Below are 12701 nucleotides of genomic sequence, written 5' to 3' on the forward strand. Positions count from 1 at the left end.
AATCCAGAGCCACATATTTATGCTCAGGGAGCAGTGAATGTGCTAACAAATATGAGGTGATGTTGAAAAAAGGCTGCAAGATACTGGTGAATTTAAGAAGTGTCTGAAATTTTGTCAAGACATGATAAGTACAAGGTATGGATGAATTTTAGAAGTGTCTGAAATTTTGTCAAGACATGATAGGGTGAGAATTTATGATAAAGGCCTTGTCAATCAATTCGGCCCCAGAGAGATCGTGCAAGGTTCGTGGGGTATAATTTTTCTCAAGTGTGTCCAGTGCTTGTTAACATAAAAAAATGTTTTTATAGAAATGGAATATACTTGAATAGCCTTCATTGTAGCCTAATTCTTCACTCACTGGATAATCGCCTTTGATGGATGGTTAGTTGTGAATCCTATTTCATACTTAGTTCCTTATTGAGAAAGTGCTAATAAGCACAGAAACATAGTTGGAGAATAAACATCTTTCAATAGTGTTTTTCTTTGGTGCACCTACTTAGTAGTGAGTCTCATATTTGAAGTATAATGACCAAGATAAACTTATGTTCTATGAAGTTTTGTACAGTACTTTCTGCAATTTATTTCTAAGTTGTAAAACTCTAATTTGGACTGTTATTTCCACTAATGTAGCAACTACTTCTAATAATTCTGGTTTAATTATTATTAGTTTTTAATTTTTTCCATTTATTAGGTTTAAAGTTTAGTAGTTTTTCACCAGTGCCCCTACTAGTGGGGATGGGAAGTGATTATATCCCAAACTATATGAATAATAAACTTTCCTTCTTCATTTGTATGGAATTTGTATGTAATAAAGATGGAAACATCTTTCAATTCTCCTCTTCTCTGGTATTCCTAATTATTAGAATGCCCAAGATAAATTAGTGGTTTACTTGTATAAAAGAGAATAGGAAAGAATTTGTTTATTACTTTACACAAAAGCACAACAAACTTCTATTGTGTTTTTGTGTTCTGCTTAACAACACTTCAAGTCAGCTCAGGGTCAGAGTTGCTGCTTTGACCTTGAGAAAATTTACTCACTTTTTTTTTTATTTTTTATTTTGAGTCTATTTGGGGGTGGGCTGAAACCAACAGACTCATCTCCTGAATGCATCCCTTAACTGAATCAAGGCATTTTCCCCTCTGGTACAGAAGAATATGACTGAATTCACTGTGCTAATACAAACTTAACTCTGAAGTTTACTGCATTCCATCTTTCAACCAAGATTCCCAACCATTCATAAGGGCAGAAGCAAATTAACAATGAATTATATCAATTTTATTTATTTGAACAAGACCTATTATATTTAAGGCTATTTTATTGTACAGCTGTATGCATTCATTGTGTTGGTTTTGATATATGTTTTACCACAGAATCTTCTACCCGAATCTCTGTTCCTACTTCAAGCTTCAATCTCTGGAAACTCGGCGAACTGTTCTTGATTTAAAACTGTTGTACCACATCTTCGCTGGTTCAACCTACCTGCCGGATCTTCTGTGCCATATTGACCTTCATGCTCCAGTGGTGGCTACTAGACAGAAGACTACATTCCACATCGATAACTCCAGATTAGAGATATCCAGGAACTCCTTCTTCAAAAGAACATTGGCACTCATGAACAAGTTTGACTTGGATATGGCTGTGAACAAGAAACAATTTCACAGAACTATTTGGAGTAGGTTGACCGATTGACAGATGAGTTCTGAGCTAAAGATGTCCTCATTATTCGTGTGTGTGTGATGATGTCTCCTGCAGCAAACTGCTTTCTGCGAGTTTACACAGTACTGGACTTGACATCATGAATATCTTTTTTTATTTTTGTGAATTGGACTTTTCCTGTTTGAATTAACTTTCATTGTACAAAGTATATTAGTCTACCATTTATTTTTATGTTTTGTACAACCTTTGCTCTGTTATACACTTTAACTGGGCGAATGCCTGTTGTGTATATTATATGTTAAAAAATAAATAAATATTTTTGTATTTGCAAATACAAAAATGTATGCAAATACTTTACACACATCACTTACTGAAAGTTGAATATTGAAACTACACACTGATATTACATCAATATTAATGTTAAGGGGCCATTTAATTAAGTAATGCAATTTTTTTTTCTTGTTTACTTTTCGAACTACTAGATAACATTTCTAACAACTTTGACCATCTCTCCCCATTACTGCATAACGAAATACTCCATTTCTAATCACCAATATTATTACTGAAAAGCCCATTACATAACACTTGTGCAAGTACCCCTCTATCCATAATGCATTGCAACATTTTATCCCATTCCCTTGAGAAAACTTCCAGCACTATTCAGAAGCAGGAATTACCCACAAATGTCAACTTATAACTAAGTGGCACCTGACAGTGGTTAAGAAAAAAAAACTCCAGATTTTTTAAATTATATAAAAAAAAAAAGCAATAAACAGGCATAGTGTATCATTAATTAGGTGTACAATTTATATGACCCCTTTTGTGAAGCTTATTAAAGATGAAATTTGCAATATATGTCTACTGATGATAATATGTGTGGTGTGGACATTATATATCCCCATTATATACACATACTGCAAATATTGGGATAGAATAAATCGAATAGAATAGAATATAATAAAATAGAATATATCCCCATTATATACACATACTGCAAATATTGGGATAAAATAAATTGAAAAAAAAAAAAAGTGGCATATTTTAATAAATATCGGCAGCATTAAATTAAGTTTCGCTATACGCAAAAGGGCCTGGCACAGTAGGTGCCATTAAATCTTTACTGTTTTAACCTGAAAAACTAGAGATATTTAAATATACAAGTCATAACTGCCTAGTAGCCGAAGTAGTTGTGATGACTTATTGTAAACAATGTCAGATAAAAAAGGCCTTGAAAAAATAAATAAAATAAAAATAAATCGCAGTTTCAACTTGGTAATAACACTAGATTTGTCACCACTTTAATTTGAAAAAATCACAAAATTAAAATTAATTAAATTCCCAAAATCTGGTGTCAAAATCGCTAAACTGGTAACCTAAAGGTCTCTCCATTCACATCAATTGGCAAAAACAAATCTCCCTCACCTCTGTAATGGATTAAGGATGGATCACTAGTCTTTCACATTGAACGTTCATGTAGCCAATTATGAAACAAAAACTGAGAATTACAAGATTAGAAGTTTATTTACAGTAACAGAATCAACAACAATGATGATAACACCCCATTTAATCTAGCTGAAAGTGCTAGCAGACCAATTAGCGAGAAGCACAATTAGATAAGTTCAATCACGTATGATCGGGACAGTCAAGAGCCAGCTGGTACATTAAAACTACGCTGATTACATGCAACCCCCATGACGTCATCACACCTATAGAGCAGCAGTTAAAGTAAGTTTCGCTATAAAAAAAAATTGCAATTCATAATTTTAGAAGCATTTACATAAAAGAATTCATCGTTTTGTCTTCTCTCAACTTTTCATATTGAAAGCATAATAAAAAAGTACTTAAGTAGTTTTATAAATTTATCAATGATACATTATATACAGGGTGATTCCCTACCAGTGCGTCAAACTTGCAAGAGGTGTAGGGAGCACAAAGACGAATCGGAATCACATAGCATTGCAGGGTCCGAAATGCCTCCGTCATGCGGTAGAGGACGTTGAACGGAAGGTCGCGTGGACAGCGATCCCGCTGGAAGTCAGCATTTGCGAACCGTTTCTGTTGAAGAAACCAAGTAGCAAAAGTCCTCTGGAGTGGATAATCCGCAGGCTCCAATGATTGGACGCGTTGCAGATGGTATGAACTCATTTGGTTTGTTGACAGTATCCTCCATACAGTGGATTGGGAAATACCCAATCGTTGGCCTATCGCTCGACTACTCGTACTCTATTGCCTTCTGCAAGACGTAGGACATTCTCCTCATTGTCCGGCGTCCTTGTCGTTCGCTCTTGATTCATGGTACCTCTCGTGAAACAACCAGTCTCACGTAACCTTCTGTGCACACGTGGGAAAATCGTATGATGAGGAGCACGCCTGTGCGGGAAACGTTCCTAGTACAAGCGCAGAGCGGCGCGCCCGTTACAGTCCGCAGCTCCATACGCGAGGTGCATGTCGGCCAGTTCAACGTTTGAATACTCGTCCATCCTACTGCCTCGGGAATCGGTTCGCAAATGCTGACTTCCAGCGGGATCGCTGTTCGCGCGACCTCCCGTTCAACGTCCTCTACCGCATGACAAAGGTATTTCGGACCCTGTAATGCTGTGTGATTCCGATTCGCCTTTGTGCCCCCTACACCTCCTGCAAGTTTGTCGCACTGGTAGTGAATCACCCTGTATATTATATTATTATTAGTATTATTGTTATTATTAGCTACATGGTGCAATGAAGCCTAAGGCTTATGCTGCACCAGCCAAAGGGAAAAAAAAAAAAAAAAATTCCTCGAGTTACCCTGAGAGAGAGTGAAAGAGACTGATGCGCTTTCGCTGGTAGCGGTGTGGTTAAAATCAGTGTTCTCCGCGCCGAGTGAGAAGAAGACAGAGTTATAATCCTGTCAGTGAGGCGAGAAGTTTCATGAGCTTTTTGACAATGTGCTTGAACTAATTGTTCCTAGGCAACCATAGACTGTTTTTATTCCCATAAACTGGTTTTCTGTCATCCGGATAGCAAATCCACAGCCCAATAGAAGCAACTGCAGACAAAATATACTCATTCCACATACGCACATTTCGTACAGGACTAAAGAGACTATGTCTCTTTAGTGCTATATCAAGTGCTATATTTGATATAGCACTTGATATAGTCTCTTTAGTGCTGTATCAAATATGGTGTTTGTACCAAAGACACAAACACCATATACTGTCGCCTTGTGGCCTTAATCCTGTAGACACAAATTCTAATTAGCCTGCCAAATCCACGAATCATCTGCGGCATTTCATCGCGGTGATATAGTAATTAAATCACTGTCTTCCCCCTCAGCGGTTAGAAAAGTCGCGGATTCCAATGGCGACAATGACCCGAGGAACTTTATGTGCGATTTTCATAAATCTGTCTGTATTATGGGAGAACACCAAGGTTTTCATTTCAAAACACAATTTTTCATCCAGCAATAACTGGCACCCAAAGAACACAATGAAATCACGGACATAATGCACATGGATGGATGACGCTGTTTTGGTATAACATTAATATGACAATTTTTTGACAAAATCATGTGTGATATATGGCTGCAGGTAACTATAAAAATATCGGAAAAAGAGACAATAATCCTTTCTGAAACTTCAAGATTTCAGCAATTTTAAGATAATCCTTTTAAGATAAACAGATAATCCTCTTCAGGATTATCTGTTTCTTATGACTAAAGATCACTAGCTACTATCTGAGGAGTCTTTAAACAATCTGCCGTAATAGTTAAATCTTTTAAACTAATGGTTATTTAGCGTTTATAGAGATCATCCGTTTGAGAAAACTGCAATAACATGCAATTCGTTATAAGGGCAAGGGTTATGTGTAATGAGAATAAGCCATTGCATTATCTATGCATTTTGAATCCTGCTAGTACCAAAAACGGATTAACAGACAAGAAGCTCTATTAGTATTAACAACAAAGCAACCTTACACATCACCTTCCAAAAAAAACCATTCCCATTTCACCTAACCATCCCCTCCAATTTATTCAAGCTGTTCACTTGCACAACAACAGGTCGAAGTTTTTTCCAGCAATAAACCACCCACTGATTTCCAAATAGATGTGCGGAATTTGCCTTTAAGGCAAATTCCGCACATCTATTTTGCAACCATCCGTCTTCAATTTGCATTTATTCCCCTTCATGTGTGTGTGTAGCCTTAGAAAGAGGAAGAATTCCATCAGCACTGAGCTTGCTCAAACCATTCAAGGCTTTAAATACCTCGAATAGATCACCTAGCAGGTATCTAATCTCCACGCGCTGCAATTTGCCGAACTGAAGCCATTCTTGGTAAGAGCGCGCCGTTGTTCCCGTCACCAACCTCGTTGAATTCCACTGTACCGGTTCCAGTAGCTCTACATCTTTCCTAAAATGAGGCCTCCAGAACTATAGGCTGTACTCAAGATGTGGTCTGACCATTGCCTTATACAATGGTACAATCATCTCCTTATCTCTGCTAGAATTGTTACTGATGTCACTAATGTAGCATAAATAAGATAGTTGCTGGTGAGGCTAAAACCGTATAACAACCAATCAACCAACATCGCACAAAAGACTATATGTGACCTGAGGTCCATATTAAAAACTATTTATTGGCGTCACTCGAAAACAGAGGTGGACTGGCCATAAGACTTATCGGGGAAACCCCCGTGGGCTGGAGGTCATTGCGATTTTCAATATTACATTGAAGGTATATTACCCCAGGGGCTCACATCTGGTGAGTATGGGCTTGGCAAACTCAAGATCCTGAGCTGGATATCATTATTATTCTCTTTCTTGGTGATTCCTTTCTACTTCTCTCTCTCTCAGGGTAAATCGGGAATTTTTTTTTTTTTTTTTTTCGGCTGGTGCAGCATAAGCCTCAGGCTTCCTTGCACCATATGGCTGATAATAATAATAATAATAATAATAATAATACAATACAATACAATACAATTTTATTTATCAAGAGAATTCGTTTACAATAAATGAACTTGTTAAGAAAAGTAAATTTCTTGACAACAAGTTGTAATTCTTCCTTTACAGGTTTTGTACAAATTTGTTATCTTACAGAAAAAACTATGGAGTCACTACACATAGTATATTCCACACTGTAAACAGAGGTAGTTTATCTGCATATCAATTCTAATCTACTGTGTCATTGAGTATCAAGAATTTTCTTATTAGGAATTTTAATTTGGAGATGGGATAACTTCTCCTTAGCCTGAAATCAATTCTAGCCAACCAGTTGTTTATTATATTCATTGTGTGCCTATCTCCAAATCTATTTAGTATCCTAGGGTGAGGCAAAGTAATTGCTTTTGGGTTCCTTAAATTATGTGAGACATTTATTTGCAGATTTAATGACAGTACGCTACTGCAACAGGATCTAGTTGGGCAGATGGGCTAAGAAGCGGCAATTGAAATTTAACATTGACAAATGCAAACTACTGTATATGGTTAGAAGTAACCCCAGAGAAACGTACCAACGGTATGGTACTACACTAAGGGTGGTAGAAAATGAAAAAGGCCTGGGAGCAATTGTGCAGATATGAAGTTTTCTGAGTAGTACAGACAGGCTGCCAGAGCAGGTCATGGGGTATTGTCAATGGTATACAGGAATTTTGCTAATAGGGAAAAGGAGATGATTATCCTTTTGTATGTGGCATTGGTCAGGCCACTCCTTGAGTACTGAGTACAAGTCTTGAGGCCCCTATTTTAGGAAGGATGTAGAGTTGCTTGAGTGGGTACAGAGAAGGGCAACTAGATTGGTGAGGGGAACGAAGGGGTGATCTTAAATTTCAGCAGCTGGAGATTAGGTGCCTGCAAGGAGAGCTGATTGATTGAGGTGTGTAAGGCCTTGAATGGGTTGAGCAGGCTCAGTTCTGACGAGATTCTTCCACTTGCTCAGATTACGAACCTGAGGGGGCATAATTTCAAATTAAGGAAAGACAGCTGTAGAATAGATGTGCGGATATTTGTCTTTAGCTAGCCGGTAGTTGATTGCTGGAACAAATTTCCATCTATCGTGGAAGTTGATAGCTTAAATAAATTCAAGGAGGAACTGGACGAACTTTTAGAAGAAATGAATGTGCGAAATTGCTTCTTTTTTTTTTTGGCTGATGCTGCATAAGCTTATGCGTTTGCTTTCTTGCATCACATGCCTCTACTAATAATACTACTACCATTAATAATATATCATAAGTAATATGCATTTTATAACATTTCGTAAACATTTATCATGAAAAAATAGTTGAACTGATTTGATATTTTATCAAAAATTTCGCGACTCACAAGATTTTAGGGCAGCCCAGCTGGGGGGGGGGGGAGTCGCGATCTGCAGTTTGCGAAATGCTCTACATGGTATAGAGAATGAAAAGGTGTAAGCGTAAAACACAAGAATACGAAACGTCTATCAACTTCAGGCAGGAATTATTCTTGTCAACAAGCTTTGTTATTGGAGGAGGGGGATTTTATTACAATTTAAAACAGGTGTATAATACCCGCACTGCTCTCAGAGGCAATTACAAAGGTATGTTGGTATATATTTGTGATAAGGGCACGCCAAGCAGGAGCTTAAAACCATAAGTCTGTTATCTTTGTAGAAATTTAATTTAGTCCTTGAGGCTGTTGCAGACATTTTCTCCAGGTAGCAAGCATAAATATGCTAATCTATGCTTGCTACACCTGGGAGTCTAAAACGCTGATGGAACTGATAATCGAATGACACTCAAGTCAAGTAGACCTAATTTTGGCACAAGGTCCGATCGCTATGTGAGAGCAAAATCCTCTGCTTTCACGATGGAACGACTCTTAGTATCCCTGGGTATAACCCCAATATGCAAATCCTGAAATTCTGCACAAAGCAGGGGTTGGGAACAACGCCCATACAACATGGAGGAATGCCGACCTTCTGTGTTGCCAGGCAATACTAGGTAGTAGATGACTGATCAACTGGTGAAATACCACAGTTTGCTTATTGGAGGCTTGAAGTGGTGGAACCCATGTTCAGTCTCCAGAGAAAAGCTCCAGCAAATCCTCCCATCTCTTCCGTCATGCAATAGGATTGATGCCTTTTGAGATTACGATGGACATCATGGCGAGAGATCCAATCTTCCTTACATTTCGAAGGTACAGCTCTAAAATGGTGTTTGCAGACCGGCCACTAGATAGTCCACCGAACCAAACCTATTGATAACTCTTTAGGAGGCTTCCTGATAAGCTGGTGTATATAATCTCGCTGCCTCTACTCTGCCAGTTAGAGACTGAAGGGATTTCAAATATTGTGTATGCAGAGCATTGTAGAAGACACGTTATGTCAAGGAGCTGGGTATATTCTTACCATGTGTACACTATATCTAAAAATTTCATTACTTCATTCAGCATGTCGATGCTATCTTTTTTTAAACCATGAATTGTCAAAAGAATAGAAAAAATGTATCTACGAATAGATCGAAACCTCCCAAATACTTCTTCATTAATTTCACAAATATACGTGTCTTTAGCCAGCAGGTAGTTGATTGCTGGAACAAATTTCCATTTGTCGTGGAAGTTGATAGCTTCCAGTTCTAATATTTCAATAATATCCATTTCCATTGACAGTCTGCCAAACCAGTACTTTTTCTATTATAATCCCAATTATCGGTCAATTCAACCCTGCTCATCTCAGTTGTCTGAATTGTTGGATGTGTTGGATGTATGAGTCCTTTCACTTCAAAGGTGGTACTTGTGTATACCAGGGGCTAACATCTGGTGAGTATGTGGATGGCACACCCAGGGTCCTGAGCTGGATATCACCATTCTTCTCTTTCTTGGTGATTCCTTTCTACTTCTGACTGTCTCTCTCTCTCTCTTGGGGTAATTCAGAAATTTTTTTTTTTTGGCTGGTGCAACATAGGCCTCAGGCTTCCTTGCACCATATGGCTAATAATAATAATCACAGCAAACATGAGACTAGAAATCAGAGAATATGAGAATACTTGGATACATTGAAGCAGAACCTCCTCGCACTCAGCAAGAGAATACACAGATAAAAAGAGAGCTCCCAGAGGAAAATAAACAACCGAATCTTGGATGAGGACCAAAGAAGCTTCTATAGGATATTGTGTGAAGATGAGAAGCAGGAAATGGACCACCCGAGAAGAACACGATCGAGGAGTTCTGCTGAAATATCTGGAGCAGTGAAATAAGACATAACAGCAGAGCACCCTGGATAGAAGTAGAATGGAAGAAAACCAAGGACATACAAGAGAAGAGAGAGTAGGAGATTGGAGAAGAAGTAAAACAGTCGATCAGGGATACCCACAACTGGCGAACCACAGGAATTGGTAACATCCACAGCTACTGGTACAAAAAACTCACCTTCACACACAAGCACCTAGAAGAGAAGTTCACTCGAATGATAAGGCACCCGGAGACAATCCGGAAGTTTCTCACTGAAGCAGTCACATATCTGAAGCCTAAAGACGAAGATACAAGAAACCCGGCGAAATACAGGCTAATCACCTGCCTCCAAACGATGTACAAGATCCTGACCAGCTGCATAACCAAAAAGATATCAGTCCACTTAGAGAGTCAGAACGTAATGGCCGAACAGCAGAAAGGACGCAAGCGAGGAGCAAAGGATGCAAGGAGAAATTAACCATAAATGCCGCAGTTATGGAGCAAGCCAACAAGAATCACCTCAACCAATACACGGCCTACATTGATTACCGCAAGGCCTTCGACTCCGTACTCATAGCTGGCTGATAGAAACCCTGAAAACCTACCAGGTCAATTCGTAGTGACAAACTTCCTAGGAGTAACAATGGCGAAATGGAGTACCACCATTAAAGTCGAGAATATCACAACCAGACCAATCCCCATTAGAAGAGGAATCTTATAGGGAGATGCTCTGAGCCCACTGTGATTCTGTCTAGCACTCAACCTGCTGTCCACCATGCTTAAAGGCAGCAAGCATGGATATAACCTCAAATAAGGAAGAAAGAACACGTACACCCTCACTCACTTGATGTATATGGATGACATCAAGCTCTAAGCGGCTACCGAGAAGCAACTCCAGCAACTACTACGGATCACCGAAAAATTCAACAAGGACATCAGGATGGAATTGATCTAGGAAAATGCAAGACCCACACACCGCACCAGGGAAAATTAGTAAACCGAAACTACCAGCTGCTGACTTGTAAAGAGATCGAAATTATGACAGAAGGAGAGACCTACAAATACCTTGGGATGATGTAGGCTCAGCATTTAGAGCACAAGGAAATCAAGAAGTGCCTGACTGAAAAATATCATCACAGACTCAGAAGGCTGCTGAAAGCAAAATTTAATGGAGCGAACACATTTAAAGCCATAAACACCTACGCAGCTCTAGTACTAACATACACCTTCGGGGTCATAGATTGGACTAACACCGAGCTAGAAAATATCATGCGAAAGACAAGGACAATGATGACCAAGAGCCGCCAACACCACCCGATGTCAGCATTGGAGAGACTAACAATAGCTCGGAAAGAGGGAGGAAGGGGCCTGATAGACTTGATAGAGCAAGAGAAAACAGCGATAGTTAACCTGAAGGATTACTTCGAGAACAACACAACACCACTCCAGCAGGCCATAAGGAGGATAGATAAGTGGTATACCCACTCAACCTAAACGCTTGATGGCGATCTGAAGAGGACACTCTCGCCCTCTTCACCTATTATTCCCACTTCCTTGGGGGGGAGGGGACATTTTTTGTTCCTTCTCCTCCACCCCCAAACTTCTACTCTGGTGGGGCATGGGCATGCCCCACTGAAAACTGGGGCTATCTACTCTATTGGCCCCATATTTCTGTCTTTTCCCCCCAATCTTCGGTCTCCCTCCCCTCTCTACCTTCATCATAGCGAAAGCCCCACACGTCAAAAACTTAATATGATAAAAAATTACCTTACGCCCAAAACTCGGCCTAGCAAACCAAAGCGACATTACCCCAGCGCAGATTTTTTATTTACTTATATTTTTTTTTTTTTTTTTTTATTTTATTTTATTTTATTTATTTATTTATTTTTTTTTTTTAAGGTCCTAGCCGCCGAAATCCCAGGAAATTAAGCGGCAGGACCTGCCAGAGTGAATCTACAGCTACTGGGTTCCTGGTCTGCCTCCACGGGGCGTAAGTGGGACAACGTTGGGCCTCAATAGGGGTCCAACGGCTAAATGACCAGATGAACAACGGTACAGAACACAACACATGAACAATTCCCACACACTTTTAAATCTCTGGCATTTCCCAGTGAACTGGTTCACCACAATGAAAGCAACGCGGAGATGGGGGAAACCCCTGGTGCCGTAAGACAACAACACACACTTACACACTTACACTCAACCTAAACGAGGAACCCTCTCCAGTACAGAATGCACAAGAAACGAAGCTAGAAAGATGGACAAAGAAGACACTCCTTGGCAGACGCTACAATGACCTCCACCAAGATCACATCTATAACATTGCTTCCAATGCATGGCTCACAAGCGGGATGCTCTTCCCCGAGACTGAAGGATTCGTGCTGGCCATCCAAGACCACGTAATCAACACAAGAAACTATAGAAAATACATCGCATAGGAGCCCGGAATGTAAGATGACACATGTCGACGATGCCACCTGGTCTCAGAAACGATCCAACACATCACCGCGAGATGTAAGGTGTTCGTTCACCCAGACTGAGTACACTCATAGACACGACCAGGTAGCCAGGATAATACATCAGAAGCTAGCAAGGAAATACCAGTTAACCAAAGAAAGTGTACCATACTACGAGTACGAACCCCATGCAGTGCTAGAGACCCCAACCCACAAGCTGTACTGGGACCGCGTAATATAACGGATAAGATCATCCTGCACAACAGACCGGACATAACCCTTGTGGACAAGATGGAAAAGGCTACCTACTTGATTTACATAGCAGTGCCCAACACTAGCAATGTCCAGAAAACTCATGAGTAAAAAATTAGGAAGTACACGAACCTGAGACATGAGGTCAAGATGTGGCATATGCAAGAAGTATCG

The 12701-nt window shown here is 39.6% G+C and overlaps 1 protein-coding gene across 1 annotated transcript in view; it reads right to left on the minus strand.

Moving 5' to 3' along the window:
* The window catches only part of LOC150076081 (cytidine deaminase-like), a 37587-nt gene extending 34254 nt beyond the window's left edge, over positions 1-3333 (minus strand). The window contains exon 1 of the mRNA XM_090387527.1: positions 3080-3333. The gene's annotated coding sequence lies outside the window, so the exon portion shown is untranslated. The remainder of the gene's footprint in view (positions 1-3079) is intronic.
* Between the last annotated feature and the right edge of the window lie 9368 nt (positions 3334-12701).

Source organism: Mastigoproctus giganteus, chromosome 13, assembly GCF_048544385.1.
Source record: "Mastigoproctus giganteus isolate SK-2022 chromosome 13, ASM4854438v1, whole genome shotgun sequence".
In the NCBI taxonomy this organism is placed as follows: Eukaryota; Metazoa; Arthropoda; class Arachnida; order Uropygi; family Thelyphonidae; genus Mastigoproctus; species Mastigoproctus giganteus.